This window comes from Thermobia domestica, chromosome 10, assembly GCF_964235325.1.
Source record: "Thermobia domestica chromosome 10, izTheDome1.hap1.1, whole genome shotgun sequence".
Lineage (NCBI taxonomy): Eukaryota > Metazoa > Arthropoda > Insecta > Zygentoma > Lepismatidae > Thermobia > Thermobia domestica.
This window is the reverse complement of record NC_137463.1, coordinates 213,819,973-213,833,062: the sequence shown is the minus strand read 5'-3', so window position 1 is coordinate 213,833,062 and position 13,090 is coordinate 213,819,973. Positions and strand designations below refer to the sequence as shown.

General features: G+C 36.2%; 1 protein-coding gene across 1 annotated transcript in view; it reads right to left on the bottom strand.

The window, feature by feature from the left end:
• The window catches only part of LOC145662980 (transient receptor potential cation channel subfamily A member 1-like), a 148,353-nt gene extending 138,292 nt beyond the window's left edge, over positions 1-10,061 (bottom strand). The window contains exons 1-2 of the mRNA XM_081729075.1: positions 9,786-10,061; positions 420-589 (exon numbers count right to left, since the gene is read on the bottom strand). The gene's annotated coding sequence lies outside the window, so the exon portion shown is untranslated. The remainder of the gene's footprint in view (positions 1-419; positions 590-9,785) is intronic.
• Positions 10,062-13,090: the final 3,029 nt, after the last annotated feature.

Sequence of the window (13,090 nt, the reverse complement as noted above, 5' to 3'; positions counted from 1 at the left end):
TTGGTCGATCAGATTCAGCTCCTCAGAGCACCCACCATTCAACGGTAAGGAAATTTATAAATTATATTTTTTCCAATTACGAGTTTTAGTACATCAAAGGCTAGTTTTCATAAAAGAGTAGTAACAAAATGTGTTACAATTGAAATGAAATTTGGATCACAAACATAGTTTTCTCTTAAAGAATATTGTATTTTATCGAATTTAATCCTCGATCTTACCCTTCACAAAACGAAAACAGAAAATTATGAAAATGATACTGTGAATAAAAATTTACTTAGTGTTTAGCAATTTATACGAGATCGAATTTAATTTTCAATAAATATTTTGCAAAGAGTATTTTTATAGAAACTATATAATAATGAAATAATCTATATAATAATAATAATAATAATAATAATAATAATAATAATAATACGTACCTCTTAAATATTGTATAAAATTTCTTTCGATGAAAACAGTTCCACGTAAAATAACTGGTTTTCTTTCAATGAAACATTTTCACGTAAAATTGTTGCTTCTTTAATTGTTCTTGCACATACAACAGATACTTCTACTTTTATTTGTATGTCCACCTCAATATGTTGATATGCTGAAATTTAATATACATTTTAATAATTCAATTAGAATATTATATTTGGTCTAGGAATTAATTCGTGCGGGTGGACAAGAGATGGCGCAACGAACGGAGCGTCCCACAGTTCCGTGTATCCACACATGTGTTGCAAACCCCTGTCATCGCGTATCGTTCGTAGTATAGGGCAGTGGATTAAAGCGTCAACAACACCAGTTTGTAGTTAAGTGAACATGGCGCAATTTGTGCCTGATAAAGTGTTTTTGCGGGGTGTCCTGCTGCATTACTTTAACATGCAGAAAAGTGCGACTGAAAGTCATCGTATTTTGGTGGAAGTGTATGGTGACCATGCTCTAGCTGAGCGAACGTGTCAGAAGTGGTTTGCACGGTTTAGAAGTGGTGATTTCGGCTTGGCAGACCAAGAGCGAGCTGGACAGCCAAAAAAATTTCAAGACGAAGAATTGACAGCATTGCTCGAGCAGGATTCGTGTCAAACGCAGGAACAACTTGCAGCAGCATTAGGCGTTGATCAAACAACAGTCTCCAAACGCTTGAAAGCCATGGGAATGATTCAAAAGATGTCACATTGGGTTCCACATGAATTGAAAGACAGAGACGTTGAAAGACGAAAAACCATTTGCGAATTGCTGCTTCAACGATAGAGCAGAAAGGGGTTTCTGCATCGAATTATTACGGGTGATGAGAAGTGGATCCATTACGAGAACCCTAAACGAAAAAAGGCCTGGGTGAAACCAGGTGAACCAGGTCCGTCACAACCAAAACGAGATATTCACTGTGCAAAGGTTATGCTGTGCATATGGTGGGATATGAAAGGTGTGGTGTACTATGAGCTGCTGCAACCGGGTGAAACTATGAATGGAGAACGTTATCGACGACAATTAATGCGTTTGAAGCAAGCTCTGGCCAGAACACGACCAGAATGGGAGAACAGACATGATAAACTTATTGTTCAACATGATAACGCTCGCCCACATGTCGCAAAACCGGTCAAAACCTATTTAGAAAATGTCGGATGGGAAGTTTTACCCCACCCGCCGTATTCACCAGACGTTGCTCCTTCGGACTACTACTTGTTCGATTGCATGAACAACGATTTGATTGGACAGCGGTTTACTTCTTCAGAAGATATCGAAACATGGGTCTCTGACTGGATCGCTTCCAAGGATGAGGACTTCTTTCGCCACGGAATCCGTACATTGCCTGACAGATGGGCGAAAGTGGTGGCTAGCGATGGACAATATTTTTCTTAAGGTATTTATGTATTTTGTGTTTGTACTACAGCTTCAATGTGTGCGTACCAACCGCACGAATTAATTCCTAGACCAAATACAATTAGTTCTTTACGCTGGAAAAGTCTGACAGCTACACACAACTAATGCAATTGAAGCTACATGTAAGTAAATGTGGTTATAACTGACACCTGCAAACCAGATTGTTTCTCAACAGTCAGTGCACAAGTGCACACAAGAGGAGTGTCGCTTCTGTGATCTACCATTCAAAGTATTATTTCCATCTTCTGTGTTAATCATTAAATTCATTAGTGTTGCGGGAATTGAGCAAACACATGGCCGCATAGCACAAGTTCTACCTGTCAACCAAATTGATGTCGCTATCATTAAAAAAGTACATAGTTTCCATAACAAGTTGCAGCACTATGTAGGTAAGTTACCTTACTTAGGACTGGTGACATTTAATTTATTTTACCACCGCACGTGTACAAATGTGATATGGTGATAACGTTAAGTGTTTAATATAATGTAGTAATTATAACAGGGATAATGTTAGGCTATACAATTGTGCAGGAAGTATTGATATAGATTTTTTATTACGAATGCAAAGTTAATGTTCTAGAAATACTGTGATAAAAGATACGTTAGGTTAACTGATTGCATGTCCACATGTAATTTAGTATACGCTCACAGTAATACATTTACATATACATGTTAGGGCATTGAACATAATGATTTATTTGAATTAACACAATGTTCATACAATTAATTTTAGTGTATGTCATACCAAGCTAATCCATACACCTCTCATATCATCTTGCAATCAACCCTATCCTGAGCCCCAAGTACCTAAAATGCTAATACATAGACTTCTCATAGTCTGCTAATACACACCAAATAAACTCTTGCCTACCATTCCCCAACAATACAATGACCATTGAAAAAACTCCTATTCTGACTTGCAAATTTTCCCAGAATCCTCCTGTCCCTACATCAAACAAACCTTCACCAACAATTCCCCAACAATATTCAGCAATTTGCCAACCAACATTTATTTTGAGTTTTATCTACCTAAAATCCTAACAGAGCCTCCCTTGAAGACGCCTCTACCTACAACACCAAACAAACTCTTGTCAACCATTCTCCAACAATGCACTATCACTTGCCAGCCATGTCCTATTGTGACTCTCAAACATCCAAAATTCTTAGGTATACCGGTCTCAGAAATATCCTTGTGCGTAAAAGTCCAAATAAACCCTTGCGAACCATTAAACAACAAGCCAAACAATTCTTATCCTTAGTCCCAAGTACCCAGAATCTTATTATATAAGCTGCTCAGAAGCCTTCTGTGCCTTCAAGTACAAATAAACCCCTGCAAACATTTTACCAATAATATCTGAAGATTAGCAAAAAAAGACTCTCTGCCAAATAATTGCTCTCAGTGCATTTCAAAGGCTCAGTGCTCTCAGTGCACATCTTCAAAATAAACTTTGCATTGTGGGACAAGATATAAATACACAATCTAAGCCTTGTGGAGGCCAAAGATATCAAAAGCACCATTTGTTGGCCGACGAGGACCAAGACATCAAAAACAAGCTGACCTATGGTGGAACAAGACATTAAAAGCAATCTATGTTAGCGTACCATGGGCTAAAACATAAAAGTACACTATGTTAGACAACGATGGGCCAAGACATTAAAAGCAAACTATGTTGGTCTGTGGTCGGTCATCGCTCAATAAAACGTAATTTTAAAATGGTAAGGATTGCATTTCTGAATACAGTTCACTGTGAGATGTTATTATACAAACTATTTTGCTATCAAAAGGTTACAAGTGATCCCACAAGATGGATGATCCCATAATATAGGAAGAAACTTCCTATAAAACTGGATTTACGAACGATATGACTTCATAAATGTTATTCGAGGTACTTTGAGGAGCCCTCCTCAGTCTTGCTAGTGGCTTCAATAACTTTGACACCAAGGTCAAAACGGACACGGTTGAAGGCTTCTTGAATAGTAGCAGCAATCCCACAGCGAAACTAGACTACTACGCACCATCGCTATAAATCTGTTCAATGAATAAGCAGATAGTGATGAAATTTGCAAATAATGACCACGTTACCTTTATAAGATAACCAGCGTGTCTTTCCTGGTGAACAAGTCTATATGGTAATTTATCAGGAGCCTTTTGAATTTCTTGTAACTTACTCATGCTTATTGCTGAATCGAAACAATGAAAATATTTATAGGTCATTCATCGCGCCTATTTCTTGATTACCGGCGAAGATTCACAAGCTCTAAGCAAAGCAAGTTGTAGCAAGTGAGCTCTGCAGTGAATGAATATCATTTTGGGGGATTTGCTTCACAATAGGGTTTGCACACTTTTTTCACTAAAGTTAGAAGAGTCATCAAATGAAACTGCAACCAAATTTTTCAGTGACAAACAAATATTCTAGATTTCCTTTACAATAACTTCGTTATATCATCGGTCATAGCGGAGCATAAGGCTAGTTTTATGCGAAAGTTTTTTTTTATCGTAGCAAAAATCGTATCATCGATATCCTGCCGTGTAAAGAAGCAAATGTTATAGCATTTCAAATGCCATGGCATATCCTATGGCATTTCTTGTCGATAGAATCTGCTCTATTTTGAAGCATTTTCCCAGCATTTCTGGTCCGATTGCAGCGCCGTAGTGTGTTAAAAGGAAGCGAAAGATTTTTGCCAAATATCTATGTTCTTGTTTTGTGTGGGAAATTGAATTGTATTAAAGAAAAATGAGTTGGAGTAGGAATTCTATTATTATGCTGATTGAAAAGTATGAGGAACATCCTTGTTTGTACAAAAAACTTTTCGAAAACTCCGTTATCCATACGCAGGAAGTTCTTGGATGTAATAGGATTCTCAAGCTTCAGTTCTTTCTCTACCATAGAGAGGACTGAAATATCATCCCTCCGCAACAACCAATTCTTTGCCCACATACTTCTTTGTGGTTTTCGTTTTATAATATAACCGGCGAGAACTCTTGTTATAACCACTATAGCTTTAGCTACTTCACGCTTTAGTTTCGGAGCCATAATTGCGCTCTTCTCCAGTGATTTGTTAGCTACATCACGACAAGATGCTTATCAAAATGCTACCGTGTAAAAGCACCATATACTTTCGATACCATAGAATATTATACAAGATTTTTGGCAGCACATCTGCTACGAAAAATGCTACGATAAATGCTTCCGTCTAAAATTAGCCTAAGGGTACAGCATACAGGAATGTCTCTACAATAGAAGTTCTCACGATATGGCGAACACATTAAATTGCTCTTCCATTAACGTCAGTACATTGGTCTGCAATTAGTGCAAATTCTCTGGAGTTTTTGAAGATGTCTCTCTGGATGAAAGTGATAGTATCATCAACGCATTCTAAGATGCATGTGATTGACCTTCTTTGGAGAACAAATGGTAGGCGTTCTTTGGAAAGGACAATATGGACTATAGAAAACTGGTGTTATTTTCCATCTGTGCTGTAATAGATACTAGTGGTCGGCAATTTATATTATGGGGGAATCTCTGAATGAACAGGAAAGTAAGCCAGTAGGAATAGCTCTTTTGTCATTGCCTCATTCTTCGTTCTTTGAGTATTAGTCTGTTTGTTTATTAGTACTTTCACAGTTTTTGCTTTCGTTAAACCCAAATCTTGATTTTCACAAGCGATTCGATGAGACTGACTAACCGCATTTTTATTAGCTTTTAATCCAAGTTTCTTACTTCTAGCCAATGGAATGAGCTCTGTTACCCGCGGGCCCTCATTTTTCGGACGGTAGTACAAGGATAAATCAAAAAGTAAGGTGAAATTGCCTGTCAAACCCATAGTATTGTGTGTAGCTAATTAATTCTTTTCCATGTTACAGGTAATCTGGTAATAGGAGTGTGATCTCAAGCACCAGAGGTGAACGCTTTATCACTGAGCCACCACGGTCCCCACCAATGGCTCGAGTACGGAGCTTCGGATTTATAATGCAGACTGCGGAGGAACGTGGGTTCGAATTCAACGACAACCATCCTAACATAGCTTTCCAGCATTTTAAATGAATCCTAGAACATCATTTGTTCTCAAGCTTTTTATCATGTCACATTGATTAACCGGCATATCCTAAGGGGCAGGGGATTCAAAATACATGCAAAGGAAAAAATATATTATGAGTTTTTATAATTAGCGTATTAGTTTCCACAAGATTTACGTAATTTTAAAGAAAATCGCATGTAACTTACAAACGTAATGATTTAGAATACTGTATTTTAAACACATAATAGCTAGATATATATAAGGAAAGTTCGTGCAAGTGCATTAGTAAACATTCAGTAGGGAAAAGTCGTTTGGTATCGGACAGCGGGTGGTGTCGGACAAAAGCAGTTTTCGTTATTTCCTGCTTAAGGCGGCACCTGTCAAGCATAAGCATAGAGTAAATTAATCGCAATGAACTAGCCAAGCCCACGCCATAGTGGATTTGTCCAATAAACGGTGTGTCTCGTGCTTCAAGGTTTTTGTATTTTAGCGAGTGATCAGGTGAACAGGAGATAGAATTGCGTGGCAGCAACTTGTCATAAAGTAAATGTATTGATATATTATTGCTATCACAGCATTTATTAGGGTGTATATATTATAATTTGGGCGTATAGTTGCCTTCGTGTTGTTACAAGGCAGTAGATAGCAATTCATAAGTTGCAAGTCGTTCGGCTGGTGTCGGACAAAGTAGAATCGGGTGGTACGGACAAAACACTGGTAAGTAAACTTGACGTTTTTTAATGGTTTCTGGTCTTTTCAGGAAACCATGGGGGAAATACGTGGCAATTGGAATTAAGAAAATATGAAGTAGTTTATACATTAGGGGATCATGCTGAAAAACTGTTGGAAGGGAAAGAAGCAACAGTTAAGCCTCATTACTTGGATAACAAAGGCACATTTAATATAACGTTACCGAGAAGAAATACTATACCATTATGTAAATGCTTTATATAGTTAACTAGTCTAATGCCAATAAGAATATCAGAATTTTTAAAACTAGCTTACAAAATTGCTGAAAAACTAAACATTATAATCTCTGGGGAGTCTTTTGATGATTGGATACAATGCAATACATGTAAAGACTGGGTCCATAAATAATGTGAAAATTTTGAAGGCAGACTGTTTTATCATTATGATTTGTGTCAGAATAAAAAAAATTACGACTCTTGATGAGACTAAGAAGTTTAAGATCTATTTTTACTTTTATTTTAGGCTGTATTTCAAAGCGTAATAAAACTGTATTTTGTGTGAAGAACTCCTGTAAGTAAACAGCTAGCAATTATAATTTGCTCTGTTATTAAATTACCTCAAAAGACCAATTCTCTATAGTTTTATGTTTGTCCGATACCATCCTCCACTTTTTAAGAACGCTAATTTGTGTTACCTTTGATCTTCTACAAATATATATATATATATATATATATATATATATATATATATTATTAGTTTTTACACCATCTTTAACATGTTATGTGTAAGATACCAAGGTATCATTTTATGCATTGCGTAATTTGATATAGCTATTTGTCAGCCTGACAAACTAAAAAAAGCTAAGATGTCCGATACCAGACGACCTTCCCCTATCACTATAGTTACTGAAGTATAAACTTTGGTGCAAAGCTACTCCACAGGTGGGGATCCGTTGCACAACATACAAAAAAGTATGTTCAACATACAAACATAATATTTCTGTGCAATGCTTTCCTTTCAGTATTTATATGTTTCACTTCTTACATAAAATTGCATGCAGTCTACAAATATTGACATTAGAATGATAGTACTGGTAACAGTACTTAGTATGAATTATAGATATTAGTAAAGAAAGTTATGTTGAGTTGATTTTAGTTTAGCGTCCCTTTCAGCAGCGAGGCTATATGAGACGTGGACCTACTGATTAACGTGGAATCCGAACCACATGAGCTCCCGCCGGGAATCGAACCCGGGTCTCCCACGCCAAAGGCGCGTACGCTAACCGCTTAGCCACGGAGGAGCTCTAAAGAAAGTTATGTATATTTGGTACCTGCACAGGCACCACATTCTGATAGATTAGCTTATGTCCCACAAAAATGCCAATTCAGAATATAAAAAAAACTCCCCATGAACTGATTTGCTTTGGTTCCTCTTAATGTCCAAGAATATCATCCAAATGTAATTAGTGGAATATTTACGGGGTTTGAGACTTTCAGGCTGAAGCCCACACAAATTGCAGGATATTATTTTTTAAAAAATCTAATGTTACTCATTCCTATGTGTATAAGCTTCAAACTCCCCAAAAGTGTAGTGATTTCTAAAAAAAAACAAGCGTTTCTGAATAAAGCACCTCTCAAACTATTTTTCTGGATCCGCCACTGTTCGTAATTTATTCTCCAACAGGAAATCCATTCCGGTATCTACCTAAAATTAGAAAGCAGGAGATACCAGCAGTAGTAATTTTCTATCTAAAGGGTTACTTTGGACCGGTGCAAAATAACCCCGATTAAAGGCTGAAACCGCCTTCTCCCAGTTTTATTTTTTATATGACTAAAACGTTCCACACTTCAATTTCAACTATTGCTTCAAAGTCCCATTGTACACAGTAGTGTTCTACGAAACTAACTTAACTTTGACGGAAATTCTTGTAGGTAATATCTTTCAAAGTTTGAAATTTTACAATGACTGCTTTCCATACTTCTCCGGGTAATTAGAACTGATGTTAGCCACCAACATTATAGCCAAAATACAGTTAGATGTTCTATCTTACGGTGGCAGTTGAAACTTTGTCTTTACATTCTTTTTTTTTTAACCAACAGAGGACTGTGCAACTCTTTTCATATTTTGTGCTTAGTTACCCCTGAAGTCAGTGTTGCCGCACTTAGTACAATTGTACCAAATTCAGCCCTTTTTTCATTCATCGGCCCGTTGGTACCACGCTGACATTTTCAGCCCCTTTTGTGAAAAAGTTGGTACAATTCTACCCAATTCAGCACCATTTAACAAATATTTTTCACATTTTCAAAAGTGTCAGTAAGACTTTTCCAGACTAGTTACAAATAATAGATACCATTGTGACTTAAAAGTATTATTAATGTGTTGTGATGTCTTTCAGGGAAGATTCTAGGACCCTGTACCGGTTTTACATTTTCTACAAATGTCAGTTTATTTACCTTATATTCTTCTTAAGTCTATTATCCTCTTTCGGTTGTGAAATAATCGAGGATAAGGAGCAATAATTTATATTTTAATATTTAATTATAACGTACTGTTTAAACACGAACTCTGAGATGATTGATTTGTTATTCGTTTTATATAGTTTTGCATATATGGCCATAATAACGTTTTGATTTATTGGTCACTTTGAAGTAGGTGCACGTTCAGTTTTCTTACAATACACACCGAAGATGATAATTATTGATGGTAACTGTTGAAGGTGATGATGATGATATCTTCCTACGTGCGAGAAAAGTTTCCTCTACTTCTACGGTTGTTCGGGGTCCTCCTATTTGGATGTTTTAAAAAGTAATTAAAGGAGCACTTTCTTTATTTGGACTCTTGGAAGAGGGTGGGAGTGTTCTAGAACCTTACCTCTTTTAGTTTCGCGCTATAGAGCTATGTATTACACGGGTATAAAAATGAATTCAGCACTTTCAGTTTCAATTTGGTACTATTTTTCATCCCACTCCAGAGCTAGGACCGTGGCAACACTGCATTAAGTGCAAAATAACTCCGTTTTACAGTACTGGAAAAGTTATTGGAATACGATAAGAGTTTGCATGATATCTGTAGTACAAGGTTTAATTTTTACAGGTTAATATGTTCATTTCTTCATCGTATGTATTTTATAAAGGCATGTTTCCCATTTATTACGTATAAAATCATTTCTATTTGGATCTACTCTTTATTTTACTACAACTGTAAATTCAAACCTTGATAAACTTGCTTTGCTGTGAATCACTGTTTCTAGTTGCAAATAATTAATACGGTTTAAACCTCAATCTTCACACATATTATCCATTCCATAAAGTAGTACAAATAATATGGATAAAACACTTGACATTGTACAATATTTATCTGCTCTTGTCTTAGACAATCTCACTACATACGTAAAATATAACTGAACTGGACACTCGAGGTGTGTGACTTCCACAACCAAACGATGAAAAAAATTCAGATTACTTCTTCTTCTTCGCTGCTTTCTTGCCCCGGCGCCAGACCTTTGAACAGTTCAGGTATATATGATGGTATAAGTGCATTTTGCACAGATTACTTTAAAATAGGTAATAATGGTAATAATTGTTTATATATGCACAGTAAATGTATATAAGATTTTGATATGATGGAATGTTATTGATTTTGAAAAGCACTTACTGTCGCAGTTTGATAAATCAGTTCCGAAACAAAGTTTGTACGGATAAATATTATCTTATAATAGGATATTTATGTACTTTGTTTCATTGTTTCAAATTTAGCTCTAAAATCTATTCAATTAAAATTTGAACATACATTATAATTAAGGTTAATATACGTCTCGGGACAGTTCCAGCTTCAAAATTCTTGCCCAGTATTATCATGGTTTTTATTTTGTCAAGGTTCTCAGCCCTGATAATATTTTCACCTCTTTCTGTGTGTCCTATCCTCACTGCAATATTCTAAAATATTATTTTTGATATTATATACTCTTTCATTAAGGATTACCAAATTTCTTTAATTATTTACCCTATCCGCCCGGATAAATCTCAAGTGCTACTTCATGATTCACCACCAAAATTTGGTAAAAATGTAGAGGGTCAGAAGTTAGAAATCGAGTTCGCTTTTGGATTCAATTCTCAAACCGGAAGTGATAGTCTGGCAGCCAGTCCATAAGATTTGCAGAGTACCTTGCATTTTGGGGTGACCAAGGTTTTTTGATGTTTTCTTATAGATTTTGATGTGCTGAATCCAAAACTGCCGGGTGCAACTCTGGCACCCTTGAGCATTTCCCACAAAACTCACTAATGATTTCCCCTCCACCCTTTTTATTAAAAAATCGTTGACTTCGGGAAAATTATCTGTAACTTCTACAGTATTTAACGTAGAATAACGGTTCAGACCTTGTTATGCTTCTATTGGAACAGTCTTTCCAACTATGTTAATTACTTGGGCTGCGATGAACAGAAAAGGGAAATAAAATAGGAAATTTTGGAAAATTCCCTCCCAAAGCATGTTTCAGCTCTTAATATCCAAGAGCTGTAGGCCTACCTCGAATCTCCATCCGGAAAGAAAATATTTTTATATTTTCATGAACTTTCGACACTAGCAAACAATATAAGGACGGGTGCCGCCCTGGCACCCTTGAACATTTCCCAAAAAACTCACAATTTCCCATCATTTGTATTTTACCAAAAAAATATTGACTTCTGGGAAATTATCTGTAACTTCTACAGTATTTAACGTAGAATAACGGTTCAGACCTTGTTATGCTTCTATTGGAACAGTCTTTCCAACTATGTTAACTACTTGGGCTGCGATGAACAGAAAAGGGAAATAAAATGGGAAATTTTGGAAAATTCCCTCCCAAAGCATCTTTCAGCTCTTAATATCCAAGAACCGTACATCGAATCTCCATCCGGAAAGAATTTTTTTTATCATTTTTTCATGAACTTTCGACACTAGCAAACAATATTAGTTAGGGTGCCGCCCTGGCACCCTTGAACATTTCCCAAAAAACTCTCAATTTCCCATCATTAGTATTTTACCAAAAAATCATTGACTTCTGAGAAATTATCTGTAACTTCTACAGTAATAAACGTAAAATAACGGTTCAAACCTTGTTATGCTTCTATTGGAACAGTCTTTCCAACAATGTTAATTACTTGGAGCTGCAATGAACAGGGAATTAAATAAAATGGGAAATTTCGGAAAATTCCCTTCCAAAGCATCTTTCAGCTCTTAAAGTACAAAAGGGAAGGGGTGTATCTCCTTCCGAAAGAAATATTTTTATATTTTCATGAACTTTCTACATTTGAAAATAACCGTACACACGTGAACTGTAACCGTCTTTCATGAACTTCAATAATTAAAATTTAAAAGGAATTTACATTTGTAGAATTGATAAGTAGCACAATAAATGGTACAATTATCTTCCTCATATAATTTGGGCAGTAGGATATATTTACTACTTGTATTCGCATTTCGTTTTTAACAATTTAAGTTTAGTTTACGATTCCTCGCTAAAAGTTCATGAATCTTAATGTTTAAATTTCCTTTTATTTTTTCATCGTTATTAATTCTAACGTTCCTCCGTGTATTAATTCAACCTTTTTATATATCTACAGGTAGCAGCCATCACATAGACATAACAGTTTTTAGTGATCATGTGGATGAGTTTACAGCTGACTAGTGCCAAGTGAATAAACTGTTACTGTTTTATGTGTGTTAACGCGTTTCAAAATAGTGTTTCATAGTGCTCTTTTTAATATCATGGCGGATGAAAAGACGTGCATTTTCACATGTCAGGAAACACAAGAGCGGCTTATAACTGGAGGACCAGCTTGAGTTCGATCAATTATGTTGGCAAGTAGTCTTAGACATGACGGACGGTTTATTTCTCTTGAAGAAAATATGCCAGTATACTTTCATAAGTACTGCGTATCAACATATACTTCGCAGTGGCATATCAAGAGAGCCAAAGACAGTCAATTTCAACCTCCTCTGAATCACAGGTGAAACGGATTAGAAGATCAGACGCAAAACCTTTCCATTTTCTTACTGACTGTCTATTCTGTGGAGAGATCTGTTCCGATTCTGATCCAAAAAATCCAAGTCGATGGCGCAGATATCACCTTTTTAGAACGGTCGATTGTCCAGGGCAACCTCAAGAAGCTATCCTCAAAATATGTGATGTTAGAAATGACGAATTATCCGAAGCTGTTCGAGTGCTTGTAAATGGAGCTGTTGGAGATCTACATGCGGCAAACGCTCGTTACCACAACGACTGTTACTATCAATTTTTGCACAGTAAGTCAGCTAAAATTTGTTCACTGAAACGCAGCATAAATAAAGGAAGTGACGGAGATGGAATCAACGCAGTCACGTCAGCTTTAAAAGAGGACGCCTCTCGTATTTGGAACTCCATCGAAGTTTATAATCTTTATCAACAGAACGGTGGATCTAGAACTGATCGTCTTGCAATTATAAGAGATGTTCAGGAAAGAATAGGTAAAGACCTTCTAGTATTGTCCTCTCCTGGTGT